The following is an 11,501-nucleotide window of genomic DNA, read 5'->3' on the forward strand; positions in this document are numbered from 1 at the left end:
GACAGCCACGCACGCTCACACTCACACTCACAGACTATGGGCATTTGGAATGGCCAGTTAACCTGAAGTGCATATTTTGGAGGTGGGAGGAAGCCGGAGAACCCGGCAAGAACCTGGAGAGAACCCACGCAGACACGGGGAGAACTCCACAGACAGTGGGACGAAAACCCGGAACTGTAGAAGGTTTTATAATACCAGGAAAGAGTCAGCAGACGTTATGTGCGTTTAGATGCATATACTTTACTGCAGGCTGTCAACACAACACTCACTTAACTCAAAGGCGTTGAGTTAAGTGAGGAAATGGCGTTCTACTAAAGTAGGAGAACACCGCACTGCGTGGCAAGATGGTTTACATAAATACAGGAAGGCACTTCGTTCCACTAGAGCAGCCTATTATTCATCATTAATCGAGGACAATAGAAACAATCACAGATTCTTGTTCAGTACTGTATCCAGACTGACAAAAAACCACAGTGCATTTGAGCCTAGTATTCCATCAAGTCTCCACAGCAATGATTTTATGAATATCTTCAATGATAAGATCCTGCTCATCAGAGACAAAATTAACGGCGTCCTGTCCTCAAACTCTGGTCCTTCTTTAGGTCCCTTTGATCTGGAAAACACACAGCTGACTCCTGAACCCTTTGGTTCTATGGATGTCTTTCTCCAATACAGATCAGTCAGCTGATTAAAATAATCTCCTCAGCTAAACCATCCTCCTGTCTGTTAGATCCAATTCCAACTAAACTCATCAAAGAAGCCCTACCTTTACTTAGCAACCACTTCCTTAATATAATTAACATGTCATTATCTACTGGATATGTACCACGGTCCTTTAAAGCAGCTGTAATCAAGCCACTTCTCAAAAAACCTAACCTGGAACCTACTTTTCTAAGTAATTATCGACCCATCTCAAATCTCCCGTTTTTATCTAAGATCTTGGAGAAAATAGTCGCTATTCAGTTATGTGATTTCCTTAAATCCAACAGTTTAGTCGAGAATTTCCAGTCAGGTTTCAGGGAACATCATAGTACGGAAACAGCACTTGTCAAGGTTAGCAATGACCTTCTAACCACTTCAGACAGAGGACTTGTTTCTATACTGGTTCTCTTGGACCTTAGTGTGGCGTTTGACACAATTGACCACAATATTCTTCTGTCACGACTGGACCAAACAATTGGTATTAAGGGATCAGCACTGATGTGGTTTAAGTCCTATTTAACTGACCGTTCCCAGTTTGTTCATGTTCATAACGACTCCTCTCAGTCAACTACAGTTAGCTATGGAGTTCCTCAAGGCTCGGTTCTTGGTCCAATACTGTTTATCTTATACATGCTTCCTCTGCGTGATTTTATAAGGAAACACTCCGTCAATTTCCATTGTTATGCCGACGATACGCAATTATATCTCTCGATTAAACCTGATGAAGTCAATCAGTTGTGCAAATTACAGGCGTGTATCAAAGAAATTAAAGATTGGATGACCAATAACTTCTTGCATCTCAATTCTGATAAAACTGAGGTCATCGTGCTCCAAAAATGTGATAGCTTTAGATGGTATCACGTTTGAGGCCAAAACCACTGCGAGGAACCTTGGTGTCATCTTTGATCAGGATCTCTCGTTTAACACACACATTAAGCAGGTTTCTAGAACGGCCTTTTTCCATCTCCGAAACATTGCTAAAATCAGGTATATTTTAAAACGGAATGATGCAGAGAAATTAATCCATGCTTTCATCACTTCCAGACTAGATTACTGAAACGCACTTTTTTCAGGCTGCCCCAAAAAGTCGCTGAAGACTCTTCAGCTAATTCAGAATGCTGCCGCCCGTGTTCTGACCAGGACCAGTACCAGAGACCATATTTCTCCTGGGCTGGCTTCTCTGCACTGGCTTCCTGTGAAAGCTAGGACAGATTTTAAAATACTCCTCCTCACTTACAAAGCCCTTCGTGGCCAGGCACCGACCTATCTGAAGGAACTTTTAGTTCCATATAATCCATATAGAGCATTACGCTCTCAACATACTGACCTACTGGTGTTTCCTAGAATTTACAAAGGTAGGACGGGGTCTAGAGCCTTTTGCTATCAAGCCCCTCTATTGTGGAACCACCTCCCTACCTCAGTTCGGGGGGCAGACACCCTCTCACTATCTAAGACTAGACTTGAAACTTTTCTTTTTCATAAATTTTACAATTAAGGCAACTTGGGTTACTACGTCTTTTAAAAAATTTTTTTCTTATAGACCTACACTATGGGAGACTCAACATCCAGACTCACTGAGTTCTTCTCTCCTCCTCCTTCTCTCCAACCATCTCTGTTACTCCTCCTTCTCTCTGATCTCACTCTCAAAGTCTCCAGTCACACCCTACTAACTCAACTACTTCCCTGGAGTCTCTGTACTCTATGTCCTCTATGGACCTCTATGGACCTGCACCTCCCATCCACCAGTGTCACCCCTCACCTAAAGGCTGGAGTCCTGCTGCCTCTCTTCCTTCGTGTCATCATACTGCTCCACCCCTCATCCGCCCATCTGCTGTGGACCTTCCTCTGTGAACCTGCACCTCCAAGCCCACCAGTATCACCCTCATCTCTCATGTGCTGTGGACCTTCTCCTCCAAGCCCACCAGTACCACCCCTCATTTATCCATCGGCTGGGGTCCTGCTTCCTTTCTTCCTCCGTGCCGCCATACAGTCATCCATGCAGCTGTAATTGTGCCTTGACTTTAGCAGTGGGAAACATAACCTTAACCATATTGACACTGTCTCTATCTGGCCCATCTTCAACTCTCTCTCTGTCTCTCTCTCTGACCCTGTTCTTATCTTCCTTTGATTTCTTTTCCACCCAACCGGTCAAGGCGGATTGCCGCCCAAAAGAGTCTTGGTCCTGCCCGGAGTTTCTTCCTCATCGACGGAGTTTTTCCCCGCCACTGTCGCTTAATGCTTGCTCTGAAGGGTTCAGTTGGGCTTCTCTGTCTGTTAAAGTGCTTTGAAATGTCTGTTGCCATGATTAAGCGCTATATAAATAAAACTCAATTGAATTTGATTGATGGACAACATGACAACAATGACAACAACAAAAGCATTCATGTGACACCTGTTTGAAAAAATTCTAGGTAAACATCAGATGGGTACAAATGGACATTAAACCCATAAAGTCTCGTAGTATCTCGCTCATCAAAGGCCAACCAATACGAGAGAAGCCCATGAAAACCCTTGCTAGCTGGTACAATGGAGATCTCAAAGAGTTACTCCAGTGCCCTGCGGCCTGTTGACAACACAGACAAAGCCCTCAACGTCACCCTGCAAATCACTCACAGATCAAGGACATGGTAGGTGTTAGGTCCCTGGCACTTAATGTGCTGTTTAATAAAGTAGGAACTTACTTCAAAATAAACCTTATTTCTTTAATTTAGTACCGCAAAAAAATCTTTTAGGTATTACAGTTCAAAAAAGAACAAATGTAGTCACAAACTGCAACATCCTGACACCCCTGAATTCAAAATTTTACACTTTCCGCCTCTCCTTCTTTGACCAGACTGCTCATCCTGTAAATGCTATAATTTCACCTAAATTTACTTTTAAGATGCGTACCACAAGTAACAAAGCAAATCTTGTGAAAGGAAAGAAACTTGACATCCGTGAACAGATGGGCTTCTCCCTCAAACCAGTCAAGACTTGTCTGATTTGCAAGAACGTTGTTGCTGTAAGAGTCTGAATCTTATGATTTACAAGAACATTTGCGTATAGCTCTGTATTATTGTGGTTGTTTGGCCACAACCCACTTGTGACCAAAGAGAGGAACTACAACTAAAAATACAATTAAACGTATTTACCATCAAGAGCCTTCTGAATACTTTATCAGGAATGGAGTTTAGCTGGTCTTACTCTTTTGAAATGCATACAATCGTAAAATTGCTTGAAATGCTTCTCTTTTTGTTAGTTTCCTAAACATAAAGCAGATGATTTTTTTGTCTGGGTTCACACACAAGACCGAGGGAAGCAAAAAAATATTATACGATTATTGGCCACAGGAGGGCAGTGTAGGGACAACATAGATAAAGTTGGATGTAATCGCCAATTTATATTGATTTCCGGTAGGCTCGCAAAATAAAAGCATCAAAATAACAAAGTACTCTACCGTATATTTACTTCAATTCAATGAGAAAAATACGAGAAATTCGAGTGATGAGTTTTTAATGCTTTTGTACATCGGTTTTGAACGAATGCCACGAATGAAATTATAAACGATTTTTTATATGGAAGGGGTCAGCCAGTGATAAAGCTTGGTAGTGCTAAAGCTAACGCTGTTGGGGACATCAGTGCAATCGTTTTATAAACCTTAAGTCAGAGGAGCTATAGTTATGCAGATTACTTATATACTGTATATGCATTAGGGGTGGCACTGTGGGTAGCGCTCTCGCCGCATAACCAGGCAGGTTCGGGTTCGAGTCCCGCTCTGTGTGGAGTTTGCCATTCCAAATTGCCCGTAGGTGTGTGTGTGTGTGTGTGTGTGTGTCTGTGTGTGTGTGTGTGTGTGTGTGCCTGTGTGTGTGTCTTCTGTGTAGCTCCTCAAAACTCCGGCATCATGCCCTGAGTTTGCCCCTCACGCCCTATGCCAGCTGGGATAGGCTCCAGCTCCCTGTGACCCAAGCAAGTGGATGAAGCGGGTGTGAAAATGAATGCTTTTATGGGGGACACACACACACACACACACAATAATTCGTTTGATTAAAAATATTTTGATAGTCAAAACCGGAAGCTATTGACAATCTAACGTCTAACTTTGCCTCAATGTTTTTGTAGTTACCCCCTATGTCCACAGGAGGGTATCACGATTACAAATCGTTCAAGAACGTAGTATTGATCACTTAACCCCTAGATTTACTTATGGGGTCAAGCATGACCCCATTGGTTGTTTTTCTTCAGCAGTTTCAAAATAAAAACTTGTAATATGGTCATATTCCAGGTGTTCCTCGTAAAATATGTCTATGACATGAGGCCATTTTCATTTTTAAAACATAATAAATTATTTTCAAGAAATTACAAGTTTTTGTATCACTAACCCACTCACCCACGAGCGGGGTCACATATGACCCCGAATAGGTTTGATGGATTTTTCAGATGAACCTTTACTTTTTAGCCCCTTTTGGTGTCCCACTCATACATCTGTTGTCAATTAGACACTTCTGCTGGAACTTTTCCAATCAGCACACCCGATGTCAGCAAACTCTCCACCCGGGAGCCGATGATAAAAAGGTTTGATCGGGTGGCCCTGTGAACCGCCACCAGACACACAACCCAAGCCTCCAGCAGGATGGTGGGCATTAGCAACTCCGTTCAGATCCCCCATTAACCCGGCAGGCGTTCACAACATCCAGCAAGGCCTCCACACACAACCGGGGCCATCAGCAAGCCAAATGACCTCTGCTGCACCGTGCACATCCTCCACATTCGCGCCTGGCTCGTATGACTTGTAAGTCATTTCTGTATGAACTTAATTTTTAGTGATATATTCTAAAGTTTTATCACTTTACCAGTTAATTTATTTTATCTATAGTAAAATGGCTAATAGGAGGCCAACTCGGCTCTCTGTGGACCGTGTCCTACAAATGATCCAGGACGAATGGAAGGACAAGCCTATATGGGAAAGACCCAGCCTATATGGAAGACCCAGCCTATTGTCCCCCCACTGAACAAGGGCTGTCAGACACACACGAGTCCCCTGATGAGTCGTCTGAAGAGGCCGTGGATGTTGTGCCGGACCGGCGGAGCCACAAGGGCTCATACTGAGCAGAGTTATCCCCCAGACAGGCTGCAACACCAAGTCACAGTTTGATACATATTATGCCAGGACCTGTATCTGGGTTTAGGACTGTCTCCCCAATAGATGCATGAAAGGAGTTCATGTCTGATAATATATTGGAGTGGTGCTGACATGCACAAACAAGGAGGGAGAAAGAGCAGCCTCAGACACAGGGAGAGAGTGGAGAAATGTAACCAAAGATGAGCTGGTGGACTTCATTGGATTGACCATTCTCGCAGGATGCGAGAACAACTGGGATGTACCGGTACGTACACCTTTCAGGAGTCCTCTGCACAATCCGTTGTACAAGGCCACTATGTCAATTCGAAATTCGCCAGTTCTTACGCTTTGATGACAAGTGGACCAGGGCCGACCGACTGCAAACAGATTGCCTGGCACCCTTCCGCCACATATGGGACCTGTTCTTGATCAACTGCTGGTTCAAATTCATCCCCAGTGATTGGGTGACAGTGGAACAACTCGTGCCTTTCAGAGGGAGGACCCAGCTTCTGCAGTACATGCCGAGCAAGGATCAATAGGATCAAATCCCACTGTCTGATTTTAGATTTTCTCCAGAATGTTGGGAATAATTAATACAACATACAACCAGCCTTGCTAGAGTGCCTGATTAGCTCAATAGGATTATCTTTAATCAACAAGTATTTGTCAAAGGACGTAGAATCAAATCCAGCAGTGAAAAGGATGTTCTAAGGGGCAAAACGGCCTTATTTTACAAGTCGTGTGAATGGACGGACAAACCACAACAAAAAGTTATCTGTATACATACAAGAACTCTAGACGTTAAATTGTCTTTTAAAAATTGAGAAACCTTGAGAAAATTCAGACTTTATTTTTGTAGCTCTGTCTTTCTTGACACAACTTTCTTTTTAAAATCTTTTGAGTTTGGAAAAACATTCTTTGACTGGAGAGCCAATCGATCTATAATTCAACCTGTCAAATTGGAAGCTGGTAAAGTTAATCTGTCATTGATCATATGTGTTAAAGTAAAAGCTGGTTAGTTTAAAAGAAAGTAAATTGGCTGCAAGGCAGCAGAGCTGAGACAGCTGTTGGTAAGATCTTCAGTCAAACTCTACGTGACTATTGGGTAAGCAAAGGGTCAGCAGGAGCTGAAAGACCTGAAAGAGCCTCATTCATTAAGCAAAACCTGGAAAGGAAAGCAAGCTCAACGTCAGGCCTCAGTCGGTCTCACCAAGCCTGATTTCACCATCTTCCAAATACCCTCTCAACCACAAACACACACACGCGCGCGCGCGCACACACAGACGCACACACACACACACACACACACACACACACACACACACACACACACACACACACACACACACACACACACACACACACACACACACACACACACACACACACACACACACACACAACACGTTTGCCAAAGCCAACTGGCCATGAGGCTGACTCATTGCCAGTTCTTGGACTGTTGATGGGATAGACCACCAATTTTTAAAGATAGAATAACAATTTGTAAAATGCGAAATGCGATATTTAGTGACCCACATTACTTATATCACTATATAATGATAAGAGATAAAGTAATTTCTTAATGAATATTTTAAAGAAGATATTATAGGTATTATAGGTATAGGAAATATAAGGTACGGTGGGAATGATTTACATCCTTGTGCAAGAAAAAATAGGTTGAGCATTTCCCTTGGCTTCAGTGACATATTGCAGTAAAGATGACTGTGATATTTGCACAGGCTGCCCTTGTAAATGGTACTCTGTTTCACAGGAAATAAATTCACCTCTACATTCCATATGTTTAGAGCTCACATCTGCACTTATTCTGCTGGTAATTACCAAAAAAACATTCAGTAGGACAAGGATTACTAGGGTCTTTTAATGTGTTTGTCATTTTTTGTAAAGTAGTGAAATCATGTTAATTAATTATTTAAAAGTCACAAAAACACCATTAATCATTGGTTTATTCTTGGAAAAAACAAGAGCACTTTGAATGATTACTCGCTTGATCCTTGTCAGATTTCCATTGAGGGAAATAGAGTCTGATAGATGTCATAATAAAGCGATTCATTTTATTTAATAATTCCCTACTATTTCCTGTAAATGGACCTTTTTTTTTTGAGCTGATTGTTGGCATTTATGTCGTAGAAATTTAATGAAGCATTAATCTACTGTAGATATGATGGAGACTTTTTGCTAAAGCTAACTATCTCACCTGGTCTCCGTAGATGATATCTCAGCATTTAAATCTTCAAACTCATTTACTGTACATGCATTATGAAAATAACTAATGTAATTTTCAAATGATTTGTTCTATAAAAAACAAAACCCAAATACATCAATTTCTATCTCAAAATGGACACAGACCTGATAGTCTTGTCTTGATGACTGAAGGACTAAAAATAAATCAAAAATGTTAGCGTTCTTACAATTTGTAGTTAGAATCAAGGAAACAAGGGAGAACTCATACTAAGTGAAAAATCCTCCTCTTATTTCTGTTAAACACTCCCCTCCTCTCTGTTGCAGTGCTGTTAAAACTATTTGTCCCTGAATCAGTAAATGTGATTTTGGCATTTATTCTAACGAAACTGTCAAACTCAATAAAACTGAACTGAAAGTAAAAATAAAATTGATGTAACTTTTCCTGTAATTTGATGAACTGATGTTGAAAAGCAGTATTTGGACCAAACTCAAGTAACAAAGACACCATTGTATGTTATGGACAGGTGACGACCTGAATACGGTTCTACTGAAGCAAACATTTTAGTTTGGAGGTTGGTGCACAGGAAAAAAGAAAACCTCAGTCATGTCCTCCTCAGATTAGAAAATTGGGGTAAGAGGGGAGGTAATGTGAGGGTTTACTGGCAGGGCACCATTGATTAGAAAGGGGTCAGTATTCAGAGTGATGTGGAGCAGCCATATTCAGTAACAGCATCTCATCCTTTTGCCAAAGCCAACATCTGGAGTCGTCCAACAGAACAGCAGCAGTAGCAGTACCCCCAGTCCCCTCTTCTCTTTCAGCCCCTTATTGCATTTCATGAGTCCCCAGAAAAGCTATACAAAAAAAGTAATATTTCAGAGAGTTTTGTTTAATCAATATTTGAGACAAATGCATTTGAATTTAAAATCTTTATTCTTTGAAGTTCAGAAAAAAAATATTCAGTAAAAAAAAATGCAACTGCAGAAACAGGCGGGTCAAAAGGTTAAATAACATACACTTTTAAAAAGGTTCTGCTGCCTTATTTTTAAATTTTTAATGCATCTCGTGACAGACTGAAACTGTCATAATACACTGTTGTTGCATGTTTCAGAAGAAGAAGAAGAAGAATCAGAAGAAGCAATAAAAAGGAAGAAATACAAGTCCTAAGTTTCAACTTAAAGGAAATGAAAACGTTTGTCACACCACATCTCTGTATGACTAACAGTATGCCTCAGTAAACTTAGTGAACTTCTTTAACACACCTGACATGACCTGGTACTCTATTTGAATTGCCAGAATTGCACAGATGCAGTTTACACGAATGCATTTCGTGTAAACATTTCCTTTTATTCTTGGGCTATTTTGATGTTGTGTAATAACATAAAAATAAATTCTGAGAAAAAAAATACTGAAAATAACTCTCAGAAACCAGATAAAATATTTGTCCAACATCTAATGGTCAATGAAGCATGTCCCTGCAGGGTATTGCAATCTAAGTGTTTCCAGAAAAATCTGTCATCAAACTATTTCGTGGTTAATGGTCAGATTCTTTGTTTTTCAGTTCAATAATTGCATAATGGAAGCACTACATGTGGTACCAGCCTCCCTCAGACTTCAGACGATCAGGATTTGTGGACAAGTTAATGTTTGCACATGAGTTGGAGTGTTAGTGTGTGCTGTTTGTGGTTGTGTTGTTGTGTTGGTTGTGAGAGAAGTTGTTGAGTTAGCTGCAGTTACACCTCTAGAATAGAAAACAGTCAAATGCCATAAGTATGGCCACACACACACACACACACACACACACACACACACACACACACACACACACACACACACACACACACACACACACACACACACACACACACACACACACACATGTGCGCGCACACACACGAACACTCATGCTCACACTCTTTCTCCATGTCTCTGGTGTTTCCATGTTATTTCTTACTCTGGAACCAACATATTACTTATCATAAAATTGCTATGATTACTTACAGTACATTGAGCCCCTAGGCTTGATTGCACAACATCTGTGGTTTTTCGGTTTAAGGGAGTATTTAAAAGCAATTCCTTACATAACAAATGTGTAAAATTTCAGGTGCACCTCAATCATTTCCTTACTTGACCTTCCTGAGTTGCTGCAATTCTTCCCCAAAGACGCCTTAGCTGGCACATTTTTCTTTTAATTAATTGCTATTTTACCTTCCAGCAAATTCTGATTTTGATCTCATTTTCTGTTAGGACATGTTACACCTTGAGAATCTGAGTTTACAATAGATTTAGGTAAGGCTAGTTTCAGACTGTCATTTCAGATTCATCCATCCATTAATCCTCTTGTAGATGAGATGATCAAAACTGTCTCGTCTACAGCTGCTTATTTGCCTTGCGGGTCAAGGGTCTTATAAAACTTATCTCAGCTGGCTACGGGCGACGCCGCCAATTGTCTTTGCTCGATGTACAATAGGCTTTCCAGAGGAAAAACATGAGAATGAAGGAGTTCTCTCTGTCGTGTATTCTTCACTGCTCTCCCCTTCAGAGCTTATCTGCAGACTGGTGCAGTTATAGGCTGTAGACAAAATATGGTAAAGCAACACACAGAAGCACACTAATGTTGTAACTGAGTCTGTGACGACACTCTGGATGATTTGTGAATTATTTCTTTGACACCTGATTGGAGATGTCATCAGAGTCAGGATAGTCTGCTCTGCCTCTGTCCTCAGGTCAACATCAGGAATCATAAGTGGGTTTGTGAGTGCAGTGTAGTCAAGATGGGGAACAGTGTGTGTGATTGTAGGACCTCGCAGACCTGGAGACTCCGGTCTTCCCCACACGCCTTGTTTTCCTGTGTGAGGGTCTCTCTGTAGAGTCTCTGAATTATTTTTTATTTTGCTTTCTAGTAATTTGTACGTTCGGCACAAAGTTTCATAGAAATCCAAATGGCACGAAGAACGAGATGCAAGAATGAACAGGAGGCAAGACATATATGAAGATTTCCAAAATTTTGCTTTGAGACATCAGGATCCTATTTAAAGTTAATGCTTTAAAGCAAAATGTTAACTGTAATCAAATTCCTAAGATAAAAATAAAAAAAGTATTAATCCTGAAAAACAAAACTAAAAAACAAACAACAACAACACTTGCATCACTTGCAGAAAAACTATATCACAAGATATATCATGTAACATACAGGCTAACTCTTGCTTCCTAGAAACATGCCTTTGTGCTGCTGCTTGGAGGGGGCTGATGTTATTTCAGTGGGGCAGCGAGGCAAATGGGCGGGTTTTATGCAGTCACTTGGGAAAGAGAAATGTTTTTAAGGGAGATGCAAACATGCTAGGGACTCAGTGAAGATGCAGGTTTAGACTTTCTTTGAGTGGAGTCTATGTTTAATGGTAATTCAGGAGCAAATTTTAAATAGTTTCATCCTCACTACGCAATGACCAGTACTGATAACTCTTTAGTTTGACTGCTTGTAAGTGATATAGGGAGACC

This window comes from Antennarius striatus, chromosome 10 (genome assembly GCF_040054535.1).
Source record: "Antennarius striatus isolate MH-2024 chromosome 10, ASM4005453v1, whole genome shotgun sequence".
Lineage (NCBI taxonomy): Eukaryota > Metazoa > Chordata > Actinopteri > Lophiiformes > Antennariidae > Antennarius > Antennarius striatus.